Source organism: Ambystoma mexicanum, chromosome 3p (genome assembly GCF_040938575.1).
Source record: "Ambystoma mexicanum isolate Mex_15411 chromosome 3p, UKY_AmexF1_1, whole genome shotgun sequence".
NCBI classification, from domain to species: Eukaryota; Metazoa; Chordata; class Amphibia; order Caudata; family Ambystomatidae; genus Ambystoma; species Ambystoma mexicanum.
Genome location: NC_090925.1, coordinates 211,927,378 through 211,944,822, shown reverse-complemented (window position 1 = coordinate 211,944,822; position 17,445 = coordinate 211,927,378).

The window sequence follows — 17,445 nt, the reverse complement described above, 5'->3', positions numbered from 1 at the left end:
CTGCTCTTACTTATTCCCATCTAGCTAGACCTAGCCTCCATACCCTTCCTATTGCCACTGTGCTGGGATGAGCGGCACAGAGAGCACAGCCTCTGAACCCAACCATTCAGGTATTCTTCATTAATGGACTGCCAAACTGTTAGTGAATGCGGCTTCATGGTCTTTCCTGCATATCTGTTATTTCTCCAGCTAACGAGATCTAGCTTCCAGGTGAAACAAGACATGGCACGTTTAGCTGCATTTACAACCACCTTTTTCAGGAGCAACACAGATATTTGTCCTTGTTTCTGCCTCTTTGTCCAGGGAACACCTGCTTTAGGAAGCGTTTAAATCTGGGGACGGCGTGCACTGCAAGAGTGCAATCAGAGTGCTGTTGGCTGTTTGCTGCTTGCTGTGAAGCATATGAGAATAAGATAGCACACTTCTGGCTCACATTGAATTGTGCTGTGGCCTTTTACAGCAAAACAAAAGATTATGACTTGCTGCTACTGTTACATTTAACTACGCTGAGACTTTATGAAGTGGAAGTGAGTTGGAAGCAGTACTTTGTTTTACGCATAGCTTAACTGTCCCGTTTGCGTCACGACTGGAGGGCGGTTTGAGGCTTTTTAGTGACTCTGTCAGAGAAGTTTGGCAAGGTGCAGAGTTCTGCTCCAAAACCTTTTATGAGCATTTTATGGTTTTATTTGTCTTGCGACTGTGACCAACAGCTTGGATAGCAGCAAGACGAGAAACCATCCAGGAGCTGCGGTGTGCTACTTCTGCCAGGGAACGTGGCGAGCAATGAGGGCTGGGTGGTCGCTGCCTTAGTCGCGGTGCACAACCGGCCCCTGAAGTACCCTGCCCCCCCCCACAAGGAACTAGTTACAGCAGAGGTGGACAGGGGGGGCACCAGATAACAGGAAGGGGGATGGGTGAAGGGACCCTTAAGGGGAAAGACAGGAAATGGGTAGGGAAGGGAGACTTGCACAACTCACACAAGGGGTGTATAAAAAAGCAGTACTCACACGGAAGCACACTCTTTGCCAGGACCTACAGCTGAGGACAACGGATGCCTGCCCGCCCGCCCACACCAAGAAGAATGTTTTATATCAAAATTGTAAACATTTCTGTTTAATTTTACAGGGGAACTGTCGCAGTGGAGGTACATGGTGCACCCAGGCTGGATGGGCTGTCAGAAACCACAAGGGACTGTGCAGTCACTGAAATATGATGGCAGCAGGGGCATAACCTCTGAGGTGCCACAGGCCAAGTGGTGGGAGGAGGGTTAAAAAAAGTGAAAAGTAAAGTTAAAAGTAAAATGAAAAGTTAAGTGTAAAGAGAAAGTAAGTGGAGGGAAGTGGAGGGAAGCAAACGGGAAGTAAAGGGAAGTAAAGGGAGTAGAGGGGAGTAAAGGAAGTAAACAGAAAGGTAAAGTGGCGGGATTAGGGCAGGGAGCAGAAGGGGCTAGCAAGCATATAGGTAGATGTGTGCAAGGAAACAAGTTAGGTTGGGGAAGGGGCAGGGATCCAAAGGCACAGCAAAGGGGTATGTCAGCTGGGGGTGGGGGTTGTAGAGGACATAGAGGTCAGAAACAAAGGAAAAGGGTAAGAATGGGGGGTGGGCGAAGACCAGGGGAAACCCAGAGAGGCAGGAAGAGGGAAGAAGCAATAGGACCCAAGGATCAGGTTAGCAGTACAGATACCCAAGACGCAAGGAAAGCATAGTAGAAGACAACAGTTCAGGGAAACGATGGGGAAGAGGGCAACAGAGAAGATTACAAGCCACTCGGGAAGCGATAAGTGGGCAAGGGCAGGAAACATTGGGCACGTCAGGGCAGGAGCAACTGGGTAAAATGACAAGAATCCAGGGGAAATGGGACATGGGTAAGATGTCAGGGCGTCCAGGTAATGCGGAAGGGTGTAAGAGGTCCAGAGAACGGGGAAATGAGTAACAGGTCGAAGAACCTAGGGATAGGAGTAAGAGGAAAGAGCTCAAGGCACCTGGGAACAGGGAATCTATAAGAGGTCAGGAGACCTGGGGATATGAGTAAGAGGTGTAAGTGTTCAAGACACCGGGGCAATGGGGAATTGTGTTAGTGGGCAGGAGACCTGGGAAATTAGGAACTGTGAAGGAGGACAAAGCACCTGAGCAATGCGTAAATGTGTCAGAATTGTTAGTAACCTGCTGGTCACAGGAGGAGACCGTCTGGAGAAAGTACAAATGTATATGTGCACCAGCTCAGAGCAGGATCCTGATGCTGCACTGCTGAAAGTGGAACACCTGTAAGTTACCTCCTGCCTAATGAAGCAGCTGCAGCCTTTTCCACCACAATCCGAGTCTGGGTGACATTATTACAGGTGGGCAAGGGGCATGTGAGGCCAGAACCATGTAGAGACCAGCAAGGACGGAGAAGGAAGTGGTACTCAACCAAGGACGAGGGGCCTTAGTTTTAAGTTCTTGAGCAAACTTTGTTTTTTTCCATACAATGTATGCTCTAATCCAAGGTACATGATACTCCAATTGTTGAGCAAATGTTTGCCATGGCACAGCAATTGTGCAATTGCCCCTCCCCTTGTCACATGGAGAGGGAGGAAGTGATAGCAACGTTCCTGCCTGTCCATTGCTGAATATTTCTAAAAATTAACTTGGCGAAGATTACTACTTATTTTAAGCTTGTGGAGAATGGTAAAGAGGCAGACACTGTGGAGCAGCAAGATCCCCGATTCGGAAAGCGGGGTGCTGTTGAGCAGTGGGTGGAGAACCTGTTATCTTTTCCTCCATTACTGATGCTGAACATTTATACAATGCTGAAGCCTTGGAGAGTGATGACCGTACACACCCTATTTGGTTGCGTGTCGGCCTTGAGGGGTTGTGGAGGACAAGGCTATGCTGTTCATACTCCTCCTAAATTCTCAGACATTGACACTTCCGATAGTGATGCCTTGTCCTCATCTTTTATGACTTCATCTCCTCCTATTAACTCAAGACAACACCTGTCGCTTATTAAATGGTTCTATGTCCTTTCATCGCCAGGCATTTCTACGCCTGCAATTTAAACGTGTAAGAAATAACGTCGCCCCCAAGGCCCTCCTCTTCCACCTATTTTTAACTATACCCGACCCCCAAACCTCTTATCTGTCCTTTCCCACCTGCCCAAAAAATGTAGATGAATGTTCTTGTTATTTTGTACACATTTAAATTGCAGGCGTAGAAATGCCTGGTGAAGAAAGGACGTCATACCTTAATCATGATGTTGCCCAAGCAGCATTATCTTTGAATTATGTAATATCATCATTTGTTTCACTTTATGAAAACTGAAGTCCTGACGCTTACCGTTTTGCTGAAACCTATTCAAGGTAAATTGGATCGCATGGTCCATGAAGTGGAATTTCAAACACTTCTGCAAATAGATCCTGCAGCGCCACAGTCCTGCGCGTCTTCTGCAATCTGCCTTGGATGAAACATTTTGCGTCTGTGCTTAAAGAGCTATTCTTATCACTGACAGTTTGTCTAGTTTGCCAAAAGGCTCTGCTTGCTCTGAGGGTGCCCTTATGGAGGTATTTCAAGCCAGTGAATCATCAATAGGGACGAATTCTGGAAATTTGAGAGGCATCGCGGACCAGGTGTTAAACAATGTTAGGTGTGCAGCAACAGGCCACAAGTGGCCAAAATCAGCCCAGCTGCACCCCACGAGCACTGTGAATGTACAAAAGGACCACTCCCACACCCCTTCCACCACAACCATGCTGGTAGCTGCAGTAGCAAACATGGAGCTGGAGGCACTGCATGCAGGGATACAACATGTGAATGAGCTGGAAGAGGCAGAGGAGGCGGCAGAGGTGCAGGAGGGGAATGAGGAACATGATGGCCATGCACAACAACAATGGCCAGCAGGTAGCACCTCACAGGCAGCCACCCATACCCCGCTTAAGGGACACACCCTGGAAACTCACCCAGACACAGATCCACACCCTCTATCGGCTGGAAAGCGAGACCATTACCTCCATAGTCAACCTGATCCATGACGACACTGTCAGCCTCATTAACATGCAGACTGCTATACCCCCCTTGCTCAAGGTAGCATCAGTGCTGCATTTCTTGGCTACCGGCACCTACCAACACACTGTGGGTGAGCTGCACGGGTTATCCCAACCCTGTTTTACCAACGTCCTATTTCAGTTCCTGGATGCCCTCCTGCGGCACGTGTTGGACCACATTGCCCTACCCAGAACACCATGCCCTGGCAGTAATGCCAATGTGATTGGTGCATTAGACTGCACACATGTGGAGCTGGAAGCCAGACATGCCAATGTGGCAGTCTACAGGAACAGGAAACTGTATCACTCCCTCAATGTGCAGATGTGTGTGATGCCCAACACCTCATCACCCACTGCTGCACACAATTTCCGGGGTCGACACACGATTCCATGGTGCTGAGGAACTCCACGCTGCCAGGGTACATGGCACATCACAGCGCAGAGCGGACCTGGCTGTTGGGTGAGTTGATTCACCATTGCATGTGCAGTGTTGAATGGGGTGGGGGGTTAATACACTGTCAACAGTGCATGTGTGTAATGCAATGTCATACACACAAATTACATGGCTGAGTGGAAGAGCATGACTTGCATGTGGTACATGGGAAGATGGAGCACACCCCATCACAAATAGTGCGCAGCTGCAAAGGCACATCAAATGCACTGCAGCTAACAGAATGGGTCGACACACGATTCCATGGTGCTGAGGAACTCCACGCTGCCAGGGTACATGGCACATCAGGGTACATGGCACATCACAGCAGAGCGGACCTGGCTGTTGGGTGAGTTGATTCACCATTGCATGTGCAGTGTTGAATGGGGTGGGGGGTTAATACACTGTCAACAGTGCATGTGTGTAATGCAATGTCATACACACAAATTACATGGCTGAGTGGAAGAGCATGACTTGCATGTGGTACATGGGAAGATGGAGCACACCCCATCACAAATAGTGCGCAGCTGCAAAGGCACATCAAATGCACTGCAGCTAACAGAATGGGTCGACACACGATTCCATGGTGCTGAGGAACTCCACGCTGCCAGGGTACATGGCACATCACAGCGCAGAGCGGACCTGGCTGTTGGGTGAGTTGATTCACCATTGCATGTGCAGTGTTGAATGGGGTGGGGGGTTAATACACTGTCAACAGTGCATGTGTGTAATGCAATGTCATACACACAAATTACATGGCTGAGTGGAAGAGCATGACTTGCATGTGGTACATGGGAAGATGGAGCACACCCCATCACAAATAGTGCGCAGCTGCAAAGGCACATCAAATGCACTGCAGCTAACAGAATGCATCTCAGCAATGCCACATACCCCTGCAATAACACACTGAACACAACCCCCACCACCTGCATCACAGCCAAGTCAGACCAATGCAACCCACCTCCCCACCAGCAGTGTACCCCACAGCATGTCAGAAGGGCACTTACCCATATGCATGTGACATGAATGCAAACAAATATGTAGCACACATGAATGAATGGGTGAGATGACCATTGGACGACATGCAAACCAAACCGGAATTGACACATGCAGTGGGCAAAGTAGAAGATGGCGTAGGCATAGGGGAAATGGGCAAGGTGGGTGTGAATATGGCAATGAAAAGTGCTTGCAAACCACCCACCCACCTTGCATAGCAACCAAGGCCATTGCTTGCATGCCATTGAGGTACCTGCCATATCTTCAACAATTAAATGAAATCCAAAATTTTCCCTTCACTGTATATACATCCACATAAATCAGTTTCACTAAATAAAAAATGCAATTATCACTGCACGCATGCAGCCATTTCATAATCAAATGTTAGCTAAATAATGGCCATGTCAACAAATGAGTGCTCCTGTGACAACTGCTGCCCGGGGCAACACATCAGCAATCACAAGTACTTGAATGGCATTCCTATGCAAATATGGGGCCACATTATGAGGTTTGGTGTAATAACGCTTCCGGCACATGACTTCCCGATGCCATCGGGACATTACAAGTCCCGGCATCCCGGGTAGTCGGGCGCCGGAATGTGTAAATCCCCATTAGCATAGAGTCCTATGTGACTCTTTGGGAATGGTGATTCAGAAGCACTGGGATCGTAGCTGATGGTGCCGGTGCACCCATGGCAACTCTGCATAGCGGGAACGCAGTACCCGACAGGGTCAGACCTGTCTGGTGCTCCGGCAGTCAGACTCGTAGTTTGCCGGTCCCAAAACAAGGGTGCCGGTAAGCTTACTGGCACCCTTGCTTCCAGACCGGCAAACTTGGAATGAGGCCCAAATGTGTAAATCTCCCTAGGAATTGGAAACTGCAATTGCCATTGACAATGCACCAGGTACTGGGGTCATCTGTGCCATTAGCTACGTCCTGTGCCAATCCAATGTGTCACTGGCCAACATTCTCTGTTAACATGACACTGCCAACGCAATGAATTTGCCCTCCTTCTGTCCCTCCCATGCAGTTGTTGCCGGATAACTCTTGATGCCATGGCTGATGACCCCCGTTAGGCAACCGGAGGATCAGCACGAACAAAACTACAACCTTGCTCATATTAGGACAGGGTGCACAATAGAACAGACAGAAAGGATAGCTAAGTTCACAATAACTTTGAAGAAGGGATGGTTACATTGCCTACACCTTGCTCTGTTTGCCCTGAGAAAATCAGCCTGGTTCAGATCACCATCTGACTTCTCATGAGTTGGTGATTGGATACTGCATGAGAACACCCCTTGCTCCTCCCACTCAAATATAAACTGATGCCCACCGTGTAGAAAACACATTAGGGGATGAGATGCATGATTATTTAACAAATATCACTACTAGTGTTTCTTTTATTTCTTAACAGATCAAAAATCGTAGGGAAGGGTCGAAGAAGATTGATGAAGACAGCCAAACAGTTGATCCTATTGACTTGCTAAAGCAACCTAGTTTGTTCCCAGGGGACCAAGTGCTTGTGAAAGGTTTTGTACGCACTTGGAATAAGCCCCGTTTTGAAGGACCATACCTAGTAGAGGTGGGGGTGTCATTCCTACTGCTGTGAAACTTGAAGGAAGAAGAGCTTGGTTACACCTGAATGACATCAAACTCCACAAAGGAGAGACTCTGACCCCTCCTCCACCCGCTGACAGCGAAGCAAGAGAAGATGTTATGCGCATGCAGACCAGATCGGCTACCAAGAGCCAACAAAGAACAGAAGAAGAAAAAAACAACTTGAATGTTTAGCTATTCCGAAGTTTAAAGGGAAGGTGATTGAACATTGCAAAGTATCAACTGAACAATTCCAGTTATGCTTAATAGACAATGGGCCTCATTACGAGTTTGGTGGTAGCTGTGCCCTTATTAAGGGCACGGTTACCGCCAAACTGGCTCCCGGCACCCGCGAATGGGCCATTACCCGCCCAATACGAGATGAACGGGCCAGTAATTGCCCATTCGCGGGTGCCGGTATGGCTGGCCTCCAGATCCCCATTCTGCCGCGTAGGGCAGAATGGGGGTCGGGAGCATGGTTGCACCAGCACCGTTAATAATGGTGCCGGTGCAATCACAAGTTCTGCTTGAAGGTGCCGGTCTGCATGCCTGGTCAGACCATGCGTGCAGTCCGGCACCGGCAAGCAGAACTCGTAATGTGGCGGAGAGGTAACAACGGTGCCGGTAGCACTACCAATGCCGTTGTTGCTTTCTGACACATTCGTAATGAGGCCCAATGCATTGAAGATAAAACACACAGCTCACACATGACACTGCATGTTGCCTATAAAAATAACGTTGCACACATTTTTGTATGCTGTTTTTACCTACATTCTTTGGTCTTACCGAGCTATGGTGAGACGACACTTTGATATTACATTTTTTGGAAATCCTAAAAACAGTTTTATTATTTTCAAGATCAATATTGCAATCATTTTACAAATTCGATCATAAAAGGGTGTGGTTGTTATAAAAAGTAACAAAAACTACACATTGGATTAAAATGAATGGGAATTTTCCAAGTTATAAGAGGCAAACTACCAGCAAGAAGATTGATACATTTATTTGGAATACTTCTGGTAACCTAATTCTGTACAATGATTTGTCTTGTCCTTTCTTCCTTATTATCATGGCATTTTGTCAAATAATGATCAATAATGCAGTTGAAGTGATGAGCAATGAGACATCTATTTTTTATCCCTAACAAAAGCACTAGTGATATTTTCCCTGATATTTCTAAACAAATTATCAGACTTAAGATGGATGCTGGGGAAGGTCATGAGGATATACATACATACCATGATAATTCATCCCATTTAAAGAATAACATATGGTATCAGCACATGACGGAGGTGGGGAGGAGACGTCCGATGAGAGCTGCTGATGAGAGTTGCTTTGTGTGTTCTCTCATTCCTTATGCTATGAGCACAGCCATAGCATGTATTGCAAGAGAAATACCTGTACATGACACAAAGTGTCTCAGCCATCTAGCAATGTGCACAGCAAGAGGACAATTTGAAGGAAGATGGGCAACCCTACGATGGAGGTCAAGAAAGACATTCCCACATTTATTTATTTTATTTTATTTATTTATTTGCATTTTTAAAGCACACAGCTGCCCTCGGGCATCGTGGCACTGTTACAAGAAAGTTTACTTGGCATGGGTGAGTATCACGAAGTCGATGGAGACATAATTACAGACATAGCTAAAGTTCCGGGGTTACAAGGGAACAGTGAGCATGGGTACAGTTGTATATTACAGACATTGTTCACGTTGCAGTAGTATTTTAAGTAGGAATCACTTAAATAAAGTGGTTTTCAGTGCCTTTCTGAATGCCATGAGGGATGATTCAGCTCTCAGTTTGGGCGGTAGGGAGTTCCAGGCTTTTGGCGCTAGGACTTTGAAACTCGAGCCACCAGCTTTCGCTCTATTGAAGTTGGGGACTGAGAGTTGGTTAGCGTACAGGTCCCTTTTGGGTCTGATTGTCTGAACTGGTTGTATACGTTCAGTCAGGTAGCTAGGGGCAGATTGGGATATGCATCTGTGGGTAATGGTGAGAGTCTTGAACTGGATGCGCTCTTTGACTGGGAGCCAGTGGGCATTTTGTCTTGCTAGGGAGATGTGTTCCCTCCTAGGAATGTTGAGGGCTGCTCTCAAGGCGTTGTTCTGAGTGATTTGAAGTCTATTAATGTTTTTGGCAGTAGTGCCTAGTAGGAGGACATTGCAGTAATCCAGTTTGGCACCTATGGTGGCCCTGGCGATGTTGAGGGAGTTTATAGTGGATAGGTGAGGCTTTACTGCGTTGATTATTTTAGTTGTTAGGGCTGCTGAAGAGGAGATGTAACTAACATGTCTATCCATGGATAAGGTAGAATCTAGGTATACTCCCAGCGTTTTTACAGCAGAGGAGACTGAGATTACCGAGTTCTCAATTAGGAAGGTGCTGTATTTGTTGTCTAGCTTGCTGAGGGATTCTTTAGGGCCCACCAGTAAGATCTCATTCTTGTCTCCATTGAGACAGAGGCCGTTGGCTGCCATCCAGGCCTGGATGATGGCATATGTGTTTTGTAGGGTTTTTAGGTCTTGCTCGTAATCACCAGTTAATGGGAGAAGAATCTGTGTATTGTCGGCATAATTGGTGAACGTTATGCCGAATTCTTCTAAGTCGTTGAATAGAGGGGAGTGTGAATAAGTTGTATAGTGTGGAGGAGGTGCAGGAACCTTGTGGTACTCCGCAGTTGATGGGGGAGGGAGTGGCTGACGCTTGGTCTGAGTAGACCCTCATAGCTCTGCCCTCCAGGAAGGATGAGATCCATGTTGTGGCTTCAGTAGAGAAGTGAGCTGTATTGGTGAGGTGTGTCTTTAGGGTTTTATGGTCGATTAGGTCGAACGCTGCTGACAGGTCAAGGAGTAGGAGGATAGCACATTTGCCTTTATCCATATTTTGTAGGAGTTGGTTTTTTAGGTCGAGTAGTGCTGACTCTGTGCGATGGCGTGGACAAAAGCCGGACTGTCTCTTGCCTAGGATGTTGTGAGATTCGAGGTAGGCTTGTATCTGTAGATAAGCAGCCTTATCCAAGATTTTCAGCAAAAATGGCATTGTTGTAATGGGCCTGTAGTTGTTAGGCAAATCTGGCCTAGAGTGGGCTTTTTTAGCAGTGGGCGAACCCAGACTTCCTTGAGAAAGGAGGGTACTGAGCCAGTGGCAAATGATGCGTTGATAAAGGTTGCAATGAACGGCGCTAGGGACTCAGCGCAGTCTTTGATTATGTTTGCTGGACAGATGTCCCCTTTACAGAGTGAGGGTTTTATTTGTTTCATAATGAGTAAGACCTCAGGAGCGGTTACCTTTCTAAAGGTAAATGGCGGTGGAGGATTACTGTTGTGTTGGATAGGGGGGTTAGAGGCGGTCCATGTTTTGTGAGGAGACTTGGGTAGATTGTCAAAGTTGGCTTTGATTTTCTTTTGGAGTAGGTCTATTTTGTCAAGCATAGCCTTCTGGATGTCATTACACGATTTCTCATCTTTGACCGTTTGATGTTTGGACGTGGGAGGTATGACTAGCTCATTGAAGATAGCAAATAGTTCTTTTGATTGTGATTGGGCATTGTCGATTCTAGTGTTGTATGTAGCAGCTTTGGCTATGGCGTTTTTGTATTGTTTAACAATAGTTAGGTATGAATCACGTAAAGGGGTGGAGGGGCAGGATTGCCATTTATTAAGAGCTTTTCTTTTGAGTGTTTTTATGTCTCCTAGGTCTTGGTTGAATCATGAGTTGGCGTGGAAGAGTTTTTTCACTTTTTTTAGTCTCTAATGGGGCAATTGTGTTGATGATCTCTTTAATAGTGGTGTTGTAAAGTTCGACTAGTTCTTTAGGGTTATTAGAGATGGGTGATGCTAATGCCGAGACTTCTAGGAGTGGGCAGATTCTCTCTTTAGTGAGTAGTTTTTTATATCTGGCTAAGGCAGCTGGCATGGGAAGATTTTGAGAGATAGCTGCGTTTGTTGGGATGTAGAAGTGGATGAGGTGGTGATTGGTCCATGGTTGTGGCGTGTATATAAAAATCGAAAATGGAAAAGGACCCATATTGGAAAACCAGAATGCTCATGTACTCAATCAGTAGTATGACTGGAGACCAGATCAGGATTGCTGAACAAAAGAGACTGGGTTGTGCAGACACATGGGAAACGCCAGGATTGCCGGGATGCTGGGAGAGACCTCAGCTATTAGTATATTGAACGGCAACCAGCACAGGATGGGAAGACGGAATGCTAGCATGCAGTGTTTTTTTTATTGATGACAGCACCAGTACAGGTGCAAATTGTGAATGATGAATGCCTGAACGAATGGGCCAAGTATTGAAATGATTAACGTGGGTTGAAAATGAAGCAGGACCTGTATCCATACTGCCAATGTAGAATGCAACCTTGTTTTTTCAGAAACAAGCACCTGACCAAAGTGGGAGAAAATATAGGATGTGTCGTAAATCTCCCCCGTCTCACCTGGGATCGCTTCTTGTTCTGTTCCGCGGGAGGATTCCTCTTGTGGATGGATCAGGTCTTGTATAGGCTTGCTCGAGTCTCATCCAGCTGAGAGCGCGTTCAGAGTTCCGGGAAGACCGCTGTTCCAGGATGTCCAGGAAAATAGGTAGCGGTCGCAAGAATGGGAATTCCAGGAGCAGATTAGAGGGAAGGGGTGAAGGAAGGAAGAAGGAACCAGGATCTAGGATTAGTGGATTCGCGGAACAGCACACACATGTCAAGTCACTACCTAATGATAGCGTTGAGATGCGCGGGGCCGCAGGGGCATGGCCAATTTATAGCACGTGCCGTGTGCGACGTGAAAGCTGGTGCGGGGCAAGTCGCTTGTTGCAGCCATGTTGGGAGCAACAAAGAATACAAGCCCAGCGCGATAAGGACCAGAAAGTCCAGAAGGGGCAAATTCTATGGGTCATGATAGCATGCCTCCTCCGAAGACCTGTTCTACCAGGTTTGCCCGGGTGCATACGGTGGAATCTTCTAAGCAGTCGAGCGGTATTTAAGTTAGAAACTGGTTCCCAGGTTCTCTCGCTAGGAGGTTATCCTTTCCATTCAACCAGGTATACCTGCAATCGCATATTCTGGACGCTTCATATTCCAGCTGATCGTCCACCACAACAGGACTGGGTCTGCAGGATTTTCGGGAGGATTAGATGTAAAGTTTCAAAAGGGAAGTGTGAAAGACTGGGTGTATTTTCTTCCAGGAATCGGGTAGCTTGAGTCGGAATGAGACAGGATTGATGACTTCCTTTATGGAAAATGGTCCATAGTACCGAGGGGCCAATTTGTTTGGCCGTAGATGTCGCAGTAATAGTTTCAAGGACAACCAGACTTGATCACCAACAGAATAAGAGGACGCTGATCTTCTCTTGGAATCCGCATAGAGCTTAGTGCATGTTTGAGCCTCTTTCAATTTTTCCTTGGCTTCCTTTTGTATGTTGATGAGAGTCTGTATCCATGAGTCGAGAGTAGGTACTGGAGTGGGATGTGGAAGAACAGAAGGTAAAACGGACGGGTGAAAACCTTGACTGCAATAGAAAGGGCTGACCTTGAGTGCTGAGTGATCGGAATTGTTGTAGGCAAACTCGGCCAGGGGTATGAGGAGAGACCAGCCATCCTGAACCTTGGTGGCAAAACAACGAAGATATTGCTCCAGAGTTTGATTTACACGTTCCGTGGCCGCGTTGGTTTGTGGGTGATAAACTGATGAGAGAGCGCGTTGGATCCCTAGAATACGACACAGATGTTTCCAGAATTGTGAGACGTATTGAGGTCCTCGGTCCGATATGATCTTGGAAGGAAGTCCATGAAGACGGAAAATATGTTCCAGGAAGATTCCAGCAAGTTCTGAGGAGGATGGTAGTTTATACAAAGGTGTACAATGAGCCATATGGGTGAACAAGTCTATGGTTACCATGATGGTCGTGTACCCTCGGGAAGGCGGTAATTCTACAATGAAGTTTGTAGCAATAAACTCCCATGGTCTTGTTGGCAGCGACGGTTGCAGTAGAAGACCCGCCGGTCTCTTCTTATCATGTTTGTTTTGACTGCAGACAGTACAAGCCTTGACGTACTGTTGTACGTCGGTCTTCATTCGAGGCCACCAAAACTGTCTTTGTATAAGACGGAGGGTGTTAGTTATACCACGATGACCGGAGTGAAGAGTATCATGACAGAGGTTTATTACCCTGTGTTGTAATTTCTGCGTAGGAATGACCAGTGCATTGTCCTTGAATAGATATTCTTCCTTGACTCTTAGATTCCATGGATTCTTCCTTGAAATATCCTTCCAGAGGTCAGAGGACTGGGTTTGCACTCGGATTTCTTCCAGGAGGTTGATTGCTTGAGCTACAAAGATAGTTTGGGGAAACATCTTAGGATAGGCCTTGTCCTCAGTGGCTGCGTAGCCAGGAAGTCGAGATAAGGCGTCAGCAATCATGTTTTGTGATCCGGGAACATGAGTGATTTGAAACTGGTACCTGGCAAAGAAGTACGCCCAACGGGCCTGACGACTGTTCCTGCACTCCAACGACTTTAGGATTTGGAGATTCCGATGGTCTGTGCGGACCTGAACTGGATATCTATCACCCAGAAGTAGGTATCGCCAATTAGTGAAGGCTTGGCGAATGGCCAAGAGTTTCTTCTCCAGGAAGGAATAATGTGTCTCGCTGGGGTTCAGGGTTCGTGAAAGGTAAGCAATGGGGTGTTCCAGTCCATCATCAAGTTACTGTTTCAAGACCGCCCCTATGGCGTAGTCAGAGGCATCCGTTTCCACTAGGAATGGGCGATTTATGTCGGGCTGGGTCAGGATAGGGGCTTGCGTGAACTCTGTCTTCAATCGTTGAAATGCTTTATCTTGCGGCGTAGACCAGATAAAGGGGGTGTCTTTCTTCAATAGAGCAACGATCGGTTGAATGATCTCGGAAAAGGTAGAAATAAACTTCCGGTAGAAGTTGCCGAGCCCCAGGAAGGATTGCACTTGTTTCACAGATGTGGGAGCGGGCCAAGCCAGTATGGCCTTTACCTTTGAAGGGTCCATACCAATTCCTTCTGGGCTAAGGATGAATCCTAGGTAGTGAACAGAAGTAACGTGAAACAAGCATTTTTCGGGTTTGGCTAACAGTTTGTGTTCACAAAGTCGTTGTAGTACTGCCTTTACATGTTCTTCATGTTTTAGAGGATCCTTTGAAAAAATCAATATGTCATCCAGATAGACAATGACGAAGAGGAACAACATATCAGAGAACACCCTGTCCATAAAACGCTGAAAGACTGCGGGAGCATTTGCTAGTCCAAAAGGCATAACTAGGTATTCATAGTGACCAAAGGGTGTTCTAAAGACTGTTTTCCATTTGTCCCCTTCCCAGACACGGATTAAGTGGTAGGCACCCCGGAGATCCAACTTCATGAATATTACGGCTCCTCTCACAGCTTCCAGGATATCCGAGATCAGGGGCAGTGGGTACCGATCTCTGAGGGTGCATTGGTTTAAGCCTCGATAGTCGAGGCAAGGTCTGAGTTCCTTGGTATCCTTCTTAGGAACGAAGAAAAATGAAGCACCTGCTGGAGATTTCGAGGGTCTGATGGTGCCGTTTTCAAGATTGGTGTCTAGGTATTCCCGAAGGGCCTTTTTATCAGGTTCGGAAAGAATGAACATTCGGCCGAAGGGAATTACAGCTGAGGGATCTGTATCTATGGCACAGTCTCCAGGCCTGTGAGGGGGTAAGGCATGGACTATGGCAGTAGAAAATACATCAGCATGTCCCTGATAGGCCTCTGGAACTTGTATGATATTGGAAACCATGAGTGGTGTTTCTTGGTCTTTTGGTGGTTCTTTAGGAGTTATCGAGGAGGGGTCCAGGGATAGACAGTGGGACATACAGAACTCTGAGCCCAGGAATAATGATCCTGCTGTCCAATTGATATACGGATTGTGCTTTTGTAACCAGGGCATACCCAAAACCATGGGGTAATGGGCTGACTTAATGATGTTGAATGTAATCCGCTCTTGATGATGGTTTATGGAAAGTTGGATCTCTTTAGTCTGCAGGCTTATGGGTCCTGAAGAGAGGGGTCTTCCGTCAATTGCTTCCACCGGCTGCATGGTGTTTTGTGTCTCGTACGGAATATGATGACTAACTACCCAGTCTTGATCAATGAAAATTCCCATAGCTGCGCAGTCCAACAAGGCCAGAATGGGATAGGTCTTGTCTTTCGAGGGCGACAGGAAGGCCTGTAGTATCACCAAACTGTTTTGTCCAGGAGAGTTCAAGGATGGAATTGATGTGGAGCAAACATCTCTCTCCCGACACCTCGCTCCATCTAGGATCGGGAGTTGGCGTCTCCCGAACGCCGTGGAGTGGCTAGAGGGCATTCTCTAACTAGGTGTTTATCCGATGCACAATACATGCACAGGCCTGTGTGGATCCTTCTCATCCTTTCTTTAAGGGAAATAGGCCCACGGAAGGCTCCGATTTGCATGGGTTCGGGATCTATATCAGGGGTTGGGGCAGAATCGGTTTTAACAGAGGTCTCCAGGGAATTCTTTTGAAAGGGTGTCTTGGTCTTTCTTCTTTCAGCCTTTCTTTCCTGGATTCAGAAGTCTATTTGCATGGCTAGATCCATAAGAGCCTGGAATGAACTAGGAGGAGCCACGCAGGCTAATTCATCCTTAATGTCCTTGTTTAGACCCCTGCGAAATAGAGTGAAACTTGCTTCTGAGGACCAATCCGCTTCCTTGGCCAGTTGTTTGAATCTAGTAACGTACGTTAACATATTCTGAGTACCTTGTCGGAAATCAAGTAAGCGTTCCTGAGCACTAAAAACCTGTTCTGGGCGGTCGAACATAGACTTGAGTGCCTGAATGAATCCATCATAATCATCCAGGAGGGCATCCCCTGAGTTGACTAAGGGAGTGGCCCAGATCAATGCGTTCCCTGTGAGGTGCGACATTATGAAGCCCACCTTCGCCCTAGAAGTTGAAAAATAATACGACTTAAAAGTAAAATGCACCAAGCAGGAATCCAGGAACCCACGTAAGGATTTTGCCGATCCATCATATTTGTCTACCACTCCACCCAGTATCACACTGTCCTTGTTAGCGGGGTCGCGAGACAAAACAAGCTGCTTTAACGCAGCATTCTCAGCCTTTAGGTTCTATACTTCAGTTGTGAGCTCTTGCATGCCACGCATAAGGTCCTGGACTGCTTTCTCCATAGCAGTATCAGTGTCGGTCGTTGGGCGTCTCAAACTGTCATAAATCTCCCCCGTCTCACCTGGGATCACTTCTTGCTCTGTTACGCGGGAGGATTCCTCTTGTGGACGGATCGAGTCTTGTATAGGCTCGCTCGAGTCTCGTCCGGCTGCAGAGCACGTTCAGAGTTCTGGGAAGACCGCTGTTCCAGGATGTCCAGGAAAATAGGTAGCGGTCGCAAGAATGGGAATTCCAGGAGCAGATTAGAGGGAAGGGGTGAAGGAAGGAAGAAGGAACCAGGATCTAGGATTAGTGGATTCGCCGAACAGCACACACACGTCAAGTCACTACCTAATGATAGCGTTGAGACGCACAGGGCCGCGGGGGCATGGCCAATTTATAGAACGTGCCGTGTGTGACGTGAAAGCTGGTGCGAGGCAAGTCGCTTGTTGCGGCCATGTTGGGAGCAACAAAGAATACAAGCCCCGGCGCGATAAGGACCAGGAAGTCCAGAAGGGGCAAGTTCTATGGGTCATGACAGCATGCAAGAAAATAATTGATGTACCAGGAATTAATGAATGAACTGCTGTGTTAATGACCACTATTGGGCCTGTGGATCAAATGCCATTATTCAGCTGCCTGAAAATTGTGAAGGAATGCGCTCTGTAGTGATCATACATGTTCCTGGATTGGTGATTCCCCAAAGTGATCTTCATATTGATGATTTTCCGGAAATGGATGCACACCAAAGAAAAAAGCGGTCATTTAACCTCATTCGATTGAAGGGAGAGAACTATTTCTCAGCTAAATCAATAGAAGCCTATTATGACATTCCAGCTGAGCATAAATTGTTCAGTAGAACAGCAATCATATTTACAGCCATATTCATGCCAGGAATTCAGACTCCAGTGAATGCCAAGTGGTTATAATTAACCAGGTGGGAGCTGTTACAAAAAAAAAAACATGACAATAAAATGAATGAATGCGATTAGAAAAGAATTGAGTGCAATCAGACATATGACCCTCCAGAACAGGTAGGACTTGATTACAACAATGGAAGGTGGTGTGTGTGCAAAGATCGGGCCTTCTTGCTGTACATACACACATGCCCACGATGGAGAAAATTGAACCTTGACAGAGGCAATAACTACATACGAAAATGGAAGAAGTAGATGAGACCGAAGATGATGACTGGTTCTCATCCCTGTTCTTGTGGGTTCCAACCTGGCTA